This window comes from Diadema antillarum, unplaced genomic scaffold (assembly GCF_040938485.1).
Source record: "Diadema antillarum isolate AM-2024a unplaced genomic scaffold, OU_Dant_1.0 seq00001476_RagTag, whole genome shotgun sequence".
Taxonomy (NCBI): domain Eukaryota; kingdom Metazoa; phylum Echinodermata; class Echinoidea; order Diadematoida; family Diadematidae; genus Diadema; species Diadema antillarum.
Genome location: NW_027272215.1, coordinates 191,246 through 204,018, shown reverse-complemented (window position 1 = coordinate 204,018; position 12,773 = coordinate 191,246).

The following is a 12,773-nucleotide window of genomic DNA, read 5'->3' as shown; positions in this document are numbered from 1 at the left end:
ACGATAAATTATATTAAATTTGATATTCATCGATTTCTTGTTTTCCATTAAAAAAAAAAGCTTTTTAACCACTCTTCACACACTACGGACCACACAGGATTTAGTATCATTAGTAGTATAATGTACCTAAAATAGCAGATCTATACGTAAGGGAGGTAAAACAGTGGAGCTGTCTAAAGATGGCGATGTTCTTGACGTCACAATTTCATGGTTATACTCCCTTGATGACTTAATGATCTAGATTTTTGTTACTTATCTTCCTAAAGAGTGTTGTCATATTCAAGATTCAGCAAAGTCTGTCCAATCGTGCCAAAGACTATCACAAACAAGGAGTCTGTAGTTGTTGTTGCATTATTTTCGTTGTAACGTATGTTAGTATATAGTCATACGAGTCGACACGATCGATGATTTCGATTGAAGCGCTGGAAAATATTGTTAGAGGTTCTTTGTTTACAGTGTAAACGTTGTTCTGTTTGTATGATACTCGGCTTCAAAAAGCACATGCTCTAGTTGGACTCACCATTTATGTAACTTTCCCTACTGGAAAGAACACAGTGTCTCACAGTGTGTTGACAGTGTGGTCACATAGTCGACTATGTGAAAATGCTCGGATTTAACAGTGTGGAGATGATTTCACACTGTGGTTTGGTTTTCACAGAGTGTTCACCTGGTCTTGTTCTGTGTCACACTGTGAATTGATGATTCACAATGTGTTCACACTGATAAAAAACTCGAATTTAACAGTGTGAAGAGAATTCACACTGTGTTCACAATGTGTTCACACTGTGTTTACAATGTGTTCACACTGTGTTTCTCACACTGTAGGACACTGTGTTCTTTCCAGCAGGATTGCTTCCTGTTCTAAGTCTACGTAGATTTCAGAATCTGGTTGTGAACTGATCAACCTCAATTTCAGACTATTTTTAAACTGCCTAGTTACCATGGTTGTAACGAAGTGACATCGACAACTATAGGCTAGATGATTATTTTCACGCATTCGTATTTCTTGGGCTCGTGTATCGAATGTGAGAAAAGCGAAGCAATTATATGCTGCGTTTGTTTGCTTGTTTATACATTCGTTTATCTGCATAATTTGTTGCACGTAACAGCTTCACTGAAACTGTACTGTCAAAAGTCAGTATCGACGTACATTTTTGCGTATAGTTCCCAAGTGCTACCTGTGCCAAACCATGTGAACTTATGATATCATTATACGTCGACTCGTGTGCAAAGTAAGTTTTGGGTAATTTGCAATCTCTATCGTTTTGTGCCTCCGCGTTCAGCGTACTTTCTGATTATTAGAGACACTAATGGCGGGGAAAAAGTGGATACTATACTGCCGTTTCCATGGTTACAACCATAATTGCTACGTACGTAAATGTTGTCGTTTTATTTTTGTTTCTTTTTTATTTGAGGATAGCTGCAATCGAAAAGTTTATGAAATAAATTCTATGCACAATTCAGGAATGTGATTCTGTACATATGGATATGTCAAAATGGCAATGATCACAACATGAATATTTATGAAATCATTGAAATCAATAAATTATATTTCCACTTTACAAGTGTATGTGTCTTACTCTTTTCAGTGGTACAGTTGATGCGTGCTTGAGTTGACTGTTTCGTGTTGTATGAGTAAAAAGTGTGCTTCTGTGCAACTGCCTGCGTGGCCTGCATGTGCCCAGACATGCTGGTCAGCTACAGATGTAAATGTACGGATGTAGTTTTTTTCCCACCGAAATTGGGTGGACATACATGAGAAGATGTCTGACAACGATAAACCACTAAAATACTTAAATGAAAACAAGGGAAATCAAAGGAAATTTGACTAAAAGAATAGATCACTGTACGCCACATTAAGCCACAATTTCGACGTTGGCATACGAGCTTTGGGGTTCGGTTACCGCCTGGTTCTTTCAATCTTGGACAAGATGTCTAACCCACGACTCACCGCTTGAATAATCTATAAGAACGAAAGGGGGAACGTCACGAGCTTTACACCCACGAGTCATACAGCCCATGAGCTGGAAAACAAGTAAAATAGGTACAAGAGCTATATGGCCCACGATATCGACACTAGCCAAATATGGCCCATGAGCTCGTCAAGTGATAAAGTAGGCACAATATGAGCCCGACACTATGCAAAAAAGGCCCATAAGCTCGACACTAGGTAACTTAGGGCAATGAGCTCGAAACTAGGGGGAAAAAGAAGGCCCTAGAGCCCGACACTAGACAGAAAAGGCCCTTGAGCTCAACACTAGGTAAATTAGGCCCACAATCTCGACACTCGGCAACTAAGGCACACGAAGTCAACAGGATCAACACCGCCATCTTTAAACCAATCATGATACGTGCTTATCTGTACAGGGTGCCCCGATAATGACATAAGACAGAAATGAATAATGGGATTATGTAATATTAAATGACGCGTACGTTCGGATCAACCTACCGTAACCACTTCCAATCATTGAAATGAGGTTTACAAGGAAGCTTTTCACAAATCTCCCATGTGTCTTAAAATGATTCAGGAAAAGAAGACGCATCCATACAAGAGTTTTATATTCCTTCGCAAATTTTTCATTTTGAGGAGAATTCAAAAACAAAAACTACAAATCTATGCGTAGCTGCAATATCAAAGCTATCGTCAATCGACATCATTTCAAACATAACAGTTTCAGAGTTTATTACAAATATTGTTTCTCTAATAACTTGGTTCGTAAATAATTCTTGACCCTTGGATAGAATAATTTGCACAGAAAATATCTAACTGGTGAAGTAGGCCTAGTAGAAAAAAAAGGAGAAATAAATCTTGGCACCCGGTCCATTTATATTCCAGCTGAAAAGCAGGCGAGCCTAAATAACACAATGTCCTTTATCAAAGATTTGAAGCCCTACATCGTTGTTTTGTTTTGTTTTGTTCTATTTTTCCCCGGGGGTGGGGTGTCTATGAAGAGCACAATGTTATCGGGGAAGAAAGTTGATAACTGGAAACGATCTATGGCGCCTGATAACATAAGGACATTAGCCCCTCCAATCAATATGTTATTACTGCAACACCCTGTACAAACACGTACATGTCGTTGGTACAAATGGCGCTGTTCATTCTGTCGAGTTGGTAGACCCAAGGAGGTACTAGGCAAAGCTTTGCCTAGTACCTCCTTGGTAGACCTTATTAGCCTAACGCTATTAGCCTAGCGAGCCGAAATGCCTTTCCTTTTCTTTTTTGCCTTGCGGCGAGCTCGTGGGCTATATGACTCGTGAGTGTCGAACACGTGGGATACGAACCATATTTTGAACGATCTACTTGCACATAGGTCACAATGGCCGACAATACACACCTCTCAAGCAACCCACGAGTAAACACTTCCTAAGAGCCTGGAATAATCGTTAAAAAGAAAGGTATGTAGAACTCATGCCACAAGGTAACTTTCAGTATTAACTTGAATTTTCCAGAGGCCCGGTTTGTAAAGTATAGACACAGCTCAAGACGTACACTGAATAATTGTGACGCCGGCCGGAGAAACCGCGGCGCCTGTCACATTTGCCAAAAGGACGGTGGTATAAAAATCAATGATTGGTCGATGGTAACTGACAGCCTGAATTTGTTTTGGATGGAAAGAGCATCACCCTCGGAGGTTTAGATCAGGAGCCTACATGTAGGTTGCGAGGACAAGGAAATATTTACTGCAAATGCATGATGACTTGTGTTGATTTAATGATAGGCCTCTCTTCAATATCATAGGTGGCCAAAATAAATGAATGTCTAAATACGTGCCTTACGCCTTAAAAAAGACTACAATTTTGTCAATGACTAGTCTGGTTTCCATACCCTTTGCCAACTGGACTCCGCGGCGACATCGAAAACCACCCTAAACTATACCAGTTTTCGACGTTGAGGCCGTCAACATCCTCAATAGCGAAATAGTACGAGCACATGGTCTGGAAGCCTGACTAGTCAGTGACGTAATCTGTTGAATATTGCTTGAGTATTGTATTATGATAACAAAAGAAAATGTAATGCACCTTTATTGCGACTGAACATCACGTACATTTCCATGTTATTTATTTGATTGACAAACTACAGTACATTGCAGGAAAACATGCAAATACTGTTCAGTCTAGGGTCAGAAGGGGAAGGTGCATTCCATTTTCTTTTGTTACCACATTAGTATTATATTTTCCAGTAATTGACTGATGACGTCATTGACATCTTTGTTTGGAAGGCAATTTGTTGTTGTGTCCAAGTAATCTGGAGAAAAACAGTAAACAATTCGAATTAAATATACGACCCTTTTTGAAATAATCTTTAGGCCACATAAATGACGATCTGGGTATTATAAATCAATACAGGTCAACGTGTATTCATATTGCATAGTCCCTTTAAATCTAACGACTCACTTCGTTTCGTTTGAGTCTAGTTGTAATACGCTTATAATCAAATTTATAATTTTGAAGAGTTTATTGTAATAGGATGAGGACCAAAAGTATTTGGATCTTTAAGAAAACACAATCGACTTAAGACTCAGTTTAGATATGTTTCGCTAGATATCTGGGCCAATTAGTACTTTTTACGTTTGATTCAAGACAATAATACGTCCTTCTTTCAGTCTGTCATAAAGCCTGTGAGATTTACGGCCTGTCAGCCGATCATCTATCACCAAATGTCATCAGGTGTATTTAGTAGACAAATATTTGGACGGTCTATGTCATCATTGCTTCCATGTGAATGATGGTGGACTTTGACTTGTCCGACTGGGAAGCAGATAAGATGGCGTGTGTTCTTTTAAAGACATTATTTGCCATTTGCAGATCATACAAAAAACCCAGTTTTAATGCTTATAGAATAGTTCTAAAATGTGAGTTAGGGATAGAAACAATCAGTGTAAAAATGTTAACCAGTATAATCAATATTAAGTATTGTTCAATAGGCAAAATGTGAACAATAAGTGTAATATAATTGTTTCCAGACTAAACCATGTGCAGGTATGGTTTATTGAGAAAAATAGTGATATCCCCTCATATTTCAGGTTTTATTGCGAAATCGTAATATGGTAGGATTTGATGTGATACAACTGACCTACACATATGCATCAAATTTGATAACTAGAGCATTTATGAAATTATTGCTCCAAATGGTAAACAATACATTTCAAGGAAACATCCCTATGATTTGCAGACTTTTGTATATGCACATCTGTGCACTGGTATATTGGGTACAGTGTTTCAAAATTAATAGTGATTGCACGGTGTGAGAAAAAAGAATGTTTTCAAAATCCATAACAAATAACAATAAACGAGGTTGACGACATAGCATCTTCACATCAGACATGTCAGAGTGCATGATTGGGTGCTCAAGAAAGCAGAACAAACGAAGAAGGCATGCATAATTTCTAGACAGGTGAACTTCATACCTAAGAGTAAGACAGAGGTATTGTATAAGAATGACATTGGTCCACTGCAATATGTGAGCTTCCTATAAATGTCATCATTCTTGTTCAATGTATCATAATTTGATTCTTTTTTTTTTAAATAGATAGAGTATTGGTTTAACTGCTCAAAAACCACAATTAATTCCATAAACCAATATAAGGCACTATAGACTTATGTATTACATGGCGTAAAATGATATGAAACGCCTGGAATGCCCCTTTAAACTTGCACTTTACTACCTACGCGTTAATACATAACCTACTTGCCCGACTTGCTGCTGTATTTTCTACCAACACAGCAAGGATTAAGCACGATCCAAATGGCAAAATACAACACTGGGGGTATTGACATTGCTGTCGTACACCTACGATCAATGTCGAGCTCACACTCTTCGTTCAATTCTTGCACACGTGAAGTGTGGACAGACTAAATCAATTTTCATGCTATAAAGACACTCTACATGTGTACCTTTCTGCTTTAGCACAGTGTACTGTGCATTAATAATGTGAAAGCATGAAATTATCATTGTAAATCTGGGTGAAATACATAATGCTGTATAGATAGAAAAGTCAAAGTCTAATTACGCCCTCCTTCGATATACATTGGCTATTGCATAAGTATAATTTGCCATATAGTGTATAATGTATACATATACAGTCAATTCTGCCTTAGAGGCCACCTGTCTATAACGGCCACTTTTTTGTCTCTTTTGGGTGGCCGCTATAGACGGGTTTGACTGTAAATAAATTGGTACAATACATATATATATATATATATATATATATGCATATATATATATATATATATAACTATATATATAACTATATATATATAGATATAATATATATATAATATATATTTATATATATATATATATATATATATATATATATATATATATATATATATATATATATAATATATATATATATGATTAATGAATGAGAATTGAAGCTTCTTCAATTTCGATAAAATAACTAATCGATAACTCCCTCTCTCTCTCTCCATTCTGTTTCATCTGTCTAACTCTCATTTTCTGTCTCATTATTCCTCTCTTCTTCTCTGGATGTTTCTTGAATGGTATAGATATCTGTCTCTCATTTACAAACATTCTTCCAAATCATCTTAAAATATCTCTTCGTCTCTCTTCTACTCCTCTCATCCGTTTCCCGCTTGGTCGGTGAAAGGTTTGTGTTTATGTAGGGCCGTGGAGCTACCAAACTGCTTGGTAACACCATATGGTAGGTCGTATAAAGTGTACATAGCGCACATTATTGTGCCTGTCTCTCAATGTTATCTGAAACAATGTTCGATAATAATGCTTGTCTCCATTACAAGTATTCGTATCGCAGTCTTAGAATAGATGTTTAAACATATTCTATGGAGCAAACAACTTTTCATGGTTACAGTCACTTCGAGTGTCGTCGTGGATATGGCGAGTAAACAGAAGGATGTATCAAGACATGCACTTGTTGGTGCATATCATTTTTTTTTTTGCCACGTTGATGTTTTGGTGATAATGATACCTATTAATGCATTCTCATCCATCCCTACAACTTCTACACTCATGCCTATCATCTCTATTACATATGGGCTAGCAGCGATGTCGCGGATAAAATGATTTGTAAAGAAAGTCCGAACCGACCATTTCTCATGTCTTGATGTAAATCCCAAGTTCTGTCAAAATTAAGATGAGGGAGCGGTCATTTCATTTATGATAACTTAGGGTGTCAGTATACTGGGAGTCATTGTTCAGTAAGGAAACAAAAAAGGAACTTGATTCTTAGCATTTGTTTTCACGTCAAAAAGTGTTTTAGGGTGCCATATACCCAAGAAAGTATTTATTTTGATTTCACAATATAACTGGGTAAACAATTTATTTTAAGTTGAAAGTACCAAAATTTCCTTCCCTAAAGCAGAAATGTGTGCAGTATGTGAAAAAATACAGATTGGTCGAAAAGGAAATAACTAAAAGCAAAAACAAATCAATTTCCTAGAGGCAAAGTGGCAAACGATAGAAAACATTATCGCACACTGTAAAAAAAAAATAATTGTACAGGAAAAAATATGCAGATTTGTTCTGTTTCAACAAAATACAGCAATTCTGTTGTGGTTTTTACACTTAGCCAGGAAAAACACTTCATTTTTTAGGTGTGCAACTGAGTCACATCAGAAACCTGTGATTTTAAGGCAAAATTCCATCATTTCATACAGTTTTCGTGTAATTTTGCAGTTTAATTAGTTCAACTTAGAGTATTTTTCACAGATTTCTGTATTCCAACGATGACTTCTTGATTAAATGATTCGACGTAGAATTACTTAGACATGACTTAATTTCAATGCAGAAACTGATAATATTTATCCCAGTTCCACTTATGTATGTCGATTTGATTGAACAGAAATTTACATTTCATGTAGATTATTGCAAATAATTAATAAGAAGCATTTTAAACAGAATTCCGTTTCCCAACGTTGCTCGTGAATTCCACCCAATTTCCGTTTTATACGTCATTTTGATTAAACATAAATTTCCGTTTGATGTAAATTATTGCACATAATATGAGTAACATTTTTACACAATTCCATTTACAGTGAAAAAGTAATTTAAAAAGTTCGATCACAACATGGGGTGCAAGAACAAGATCTGATCCTCCCCTCCCGCCTTCTTTCCTCCACATTCCTCTTTCCTTACCTCCTCCCTCATCCCTTTCTCCTATCCCCTTTTTAATCCTCCTTCTATCTCTCTTGACTTGGCGTTTATTGTCCTTATCTCAGTGGCCAGTCTACTGTTCATACTATTAAACAGGAAAAGCAATGGAGAGCGCATTAAAGAGATACTCTTATCATACCTTTTTTTTCATTTTTCCTTTTTTATCCTTTTTATATTGTGTTTCTTTTTTTTTGTTTTTTAATCCAAAAATGTTGTTTCCTCTCCATTTAATTCCCTCGTTTTCTATTGAATTGTATAGGAGTCTGTTGTTAACACGTGTTATATGGTATACCCAGGAGATATGCACAACGGGCAAATATTTTTCCCATACGACCAACAAAGGGGTGGGGGTGCGGTTAATACATGGGTGCGGTAAATCCACCAATGATTACCTTAGTCCGAAAAAATGGATTTTGACCGTCATTGACTTTTGTGAGGATGATTTTTGTTTGGGTAATTTTTTGTGTAACTTTAGAAAAGATGATACTTTTGTTCTGATCAATAGAATGGATAGCATAATTCAATATGTTATAAGTGAAATTTTAAAAAGCACAAACTTATGGGCTGCTATTTTTTCCCCTCTTTTTTGTCTGTTTTTGGTTTTTGTTATGTATAATTATGTACAATGATTATTATTGTTTTTGTGAAAGGATGGAAATAAAGAAAAATGAAAGATAAAAAAATAGAATGAAATAAAAAGAAACCAACAACAACCAGAATGCAAAACAGGTCTTCACAAAAGGTTTCTGACCGCATACCAATATATTTTCTTTTCATACATGAGTACACAGAGAATATTTCAACTCGAGTAGTCTCATGAATTAATAAATACAACTATTCACCATCCTTATCCTTGCTTATGGTATCATTTCAAAATTGAAGCTATCATATCGGCAGTGATTATATCAATTAGTATCGAAGGAATTAAAGATAACAAATATAAGGCTTGAAGAGAAATAAAAGAATCGATTTTATCACGTGATGCTGAAAGTACTGATCAAAACGTATTGCAATTCATGAATACATGAATACACACAGGAAAACTCGGTGTTCGACAGGTTGGTCGGCTGTCGACTTTTAAAAAGCCTGTTACGCAATAAGTTGAGTCACGTTATCATTTCATCTGAACCAGATAGCTTTGACCTTTTGTGCAAATAAGTCATCACTGTTATCATTTCATCTGGACAAGATAGCTTTGAACTATTGTGCAAATAAATCATCGCCGGCGTGGATTCGTCTTCTGTACCGTCATATAGGCTGCATATGTCAATTGGACAGATATGATGCTCAATTATAACTAGTTTGAGCTTATGCGTAAACCAGAAAAACCACAAACACGTGTACCCATAAAAACAAGGAATACATCACCATTGTATGACGTGATACATAATCTATATAGAGTAAATGATACACAACACACATATGTATATGTACGTGTATATTACGTATATACACCAATAAGACTTAGAATATGATTGCACTCTTTCATCGCTTATACAAACCTTCTCGTATGAAAGTTGTGATATATCAACACCCCACTGCAGTACATTTCTGACAGGGAAAAAATAAATTTAATTGATACGCCTCATCAAACTCCTTTTAAAAATCCAGATTTTAGTTGTTAGGGATCATGTTTATTAAAATACAGAGATTCGACCTCTATTATTATTGCAATAATTGCTATACGTATGACACTCACAGGCGGTGGGCAATGGTGGGTTCTTGACCAAGGAGATACTATCCCAGTTACCTCCACGATACGACTATGGAGCTCTAAGCTCCGACGCAGGATAACACGCAGTACAGACAGTTACTAGTACCTTTTTGTTCTTCTGTTTTTGTTTTTGTTTTTTGCTGTGTACTCTTTTGCACTCTTGCGCATGTTAGCAAAAATAAAGAATAAGATAAAGAACGAACGCGTAAACCCATTTCATATATATAAACTATATCACACACACACACACACACACACACACACACACACACACACACATATATATATATATATATATATATATACATATATATGTATATATACATATATATATATATATATATATATATATATATATATATATATCATCCATTTTGCGTGGGACTCGGTGCCCATTTGAACAAATTGAGATCCTATGCCCCTAAGGATACTACCTGCCAAGTTTTGTTAAAATCGGTCATAGGATTCTCAAGAAGAAGATGAAAATGTACAATTTAGGCCCCATTAGGACCCTTCCCCACTACCCTCGCTGGGTCCCAAGGGTGGCACCCCTGATTCCAGGCGGCCATGAACAAACTTGAAACTACAGTTATCAATGTAATAACTCATAGTATTATCTTAGCTCCATCACTTCTGGTTCTAAAGAAGATGATTTTTAAAGATTCCTTAATTTTTTTTATTCTATTTTTTTTTTGGAGGGGGGGGGGGGGGTTGGGCCCTATGGGGGCCCCCTGGGTGGGGCAGGGTGCCCATATAAAAAAATGAGATCCTAACCCCCTAGGGATACTACCTGCCAAGTTTGGTGACAATGGGTCATGGAGTTCTCAAGAAAAACACGAAAATGTACAATCTAGGCCCCACTAGGACCCCTCCCCACGCCCACCCCCCCCCCCGGTCCCAAGGGGGGCACCCCTGATTCTGCCATGAACAAACTTGAAACTACAGTCATCAATGTACTAACTCATAGTATTAACTTAGCTCTATCACTTCTGGTTCTAGAGAAGAAGATTTTTAAAGATTCCTTAATTGGGGGGGGGGGGGGGCTGGGGCCCCCTGGGCAGGGCATGGTGCCCATTTAAAAAACTGAGATCCTGACCCCCTAGGGATGCTACCTGCCAAGTTTGGTGAAAATCGGTCTTGCGGTTTTCAAGAAAAAGATGAAAATGTAAAAAGTTTACGCACGACGGACGACGCACGACGCACGACGCACGACGCACGACGCACGACGGACACCAGACGAAGAACGATCGCAATAGCTCACTTTAGCCTTCGGCTCAGGTGAGCTAAAAAGTGAGTGATTGGGTAAGAGCCAATAAATTATCCTTAATTGCCCAAAAAACGAAATATATGATTTTCAGTAATACTGTTGATACTCTGAGTACAGCTATAGTTTTGAATGATATTCAGTTAGAAAGAGTTTCACATTTTAAATTCCTTGGAATTATTGTTGACGACAAACTTTCCTGGAAGTTACATATTGATTATATATCCAACACAATCTCGCTTAATATAGGCGTTATGAATAGAATGAATTTCTATATTCCACAAAAATCATTACTTATGTTATATTCCTCATTGATATTGCCTTATCTTAATTATGGTGTTTTAGTATGGGGTAACACTCATCAGAATCTAGTGGATAGAGTGTCCCGTCTACAAAAGAAAGCTCTCCGTGTCATCTGTTATCCTTCCATACCCTCCCACTCAAATTTGTGTTTCCTCCAATAAGCTATTAAAAATTAAAGATCTGTTTTTATATAATTTGGGGCAATTTATGTACATGTACAGCAACAACTCACTCCCGTCCGTTTTCGCTTCTATGTTTCAAAGAATTCAATCATTCTATGAGTATCCCACTCGACGCTCCAATGAATTTCATTTACCTCTTTTACGAACGATGTTTGCCAAGAACACACTTATTTACACTGGCCCAACTTACTGGAATTCCCTGAATAATGATATAAAAAATTGCCCCCTCCATATATTCATTTAAAAGAAGATTGAATTTGTTTTATTGCAATTTTATGATCCCACAGAATTGAATTAGCCTGTTGGCTTATTTCAATTCTTTTTCGAAGAACTTGGATTACAAATAAAACTGTCACGTATTTTCCCGTCCCTCTTGTCCTGAGACACTTACAGAGCAGATTTGATTTCATTTATAATATTTCTGCATCTATTTCTCTACACTTTTCTATATTTCCGTATCCTTCTCACGCATCCCATTATGTTTTTTCAATGAATTCTGTCGAGGATCACTGGATCTCTTTTGCCTTTCTGTCCGTTGTATTGTCTTCCTGTTATGTTAGTCTTGTCTCGTTCTGTCTTGTCTATGGAGTTGCCGTTATTAGTTTTATCGTCCTCTCAATCTCGTTTTATGTTTATTCGCCTGAGTAAGAGTGTCTGTTTGATACTTCTTAGTGGGGTTCCAGACCTTTTTTTTTCTGACTTTATGCATCAGTTCAATTTCTATTGACATTCTGTACTTGAGAGGCCCACATTCTACAAGCATTGTCTTTTTAGTGGGTTCCTCCATTTTTCGATGTTTTACGTATTACATCGTCTTTATCACTTCAATCAATTTTCATTACAACGTATTTCTTATCCCAAGCTTCCTCGATTAGATATTTTTTTCAATTTACTTTGCTTTTGGCTATGCAACCTTATTCTCTGTTACCAAAGAAAGTGAAATGTTTATGTTCTTTTCGAAAAATGAAATAAAGCATGAATTGAAATTGAAAAAAAAAATTGAAATTGAAATATATATATATATATATATATATATATGATACATATGTGTAGAATATGCGTGTGTGTGATATTTTTTTTTTCTCCAATGACTGTCATTGACTTTTGCCTCAGTCATGTGTTAGGTATGTTATGCTGCATATTTTATCATACAGATGTAAACTACACAGG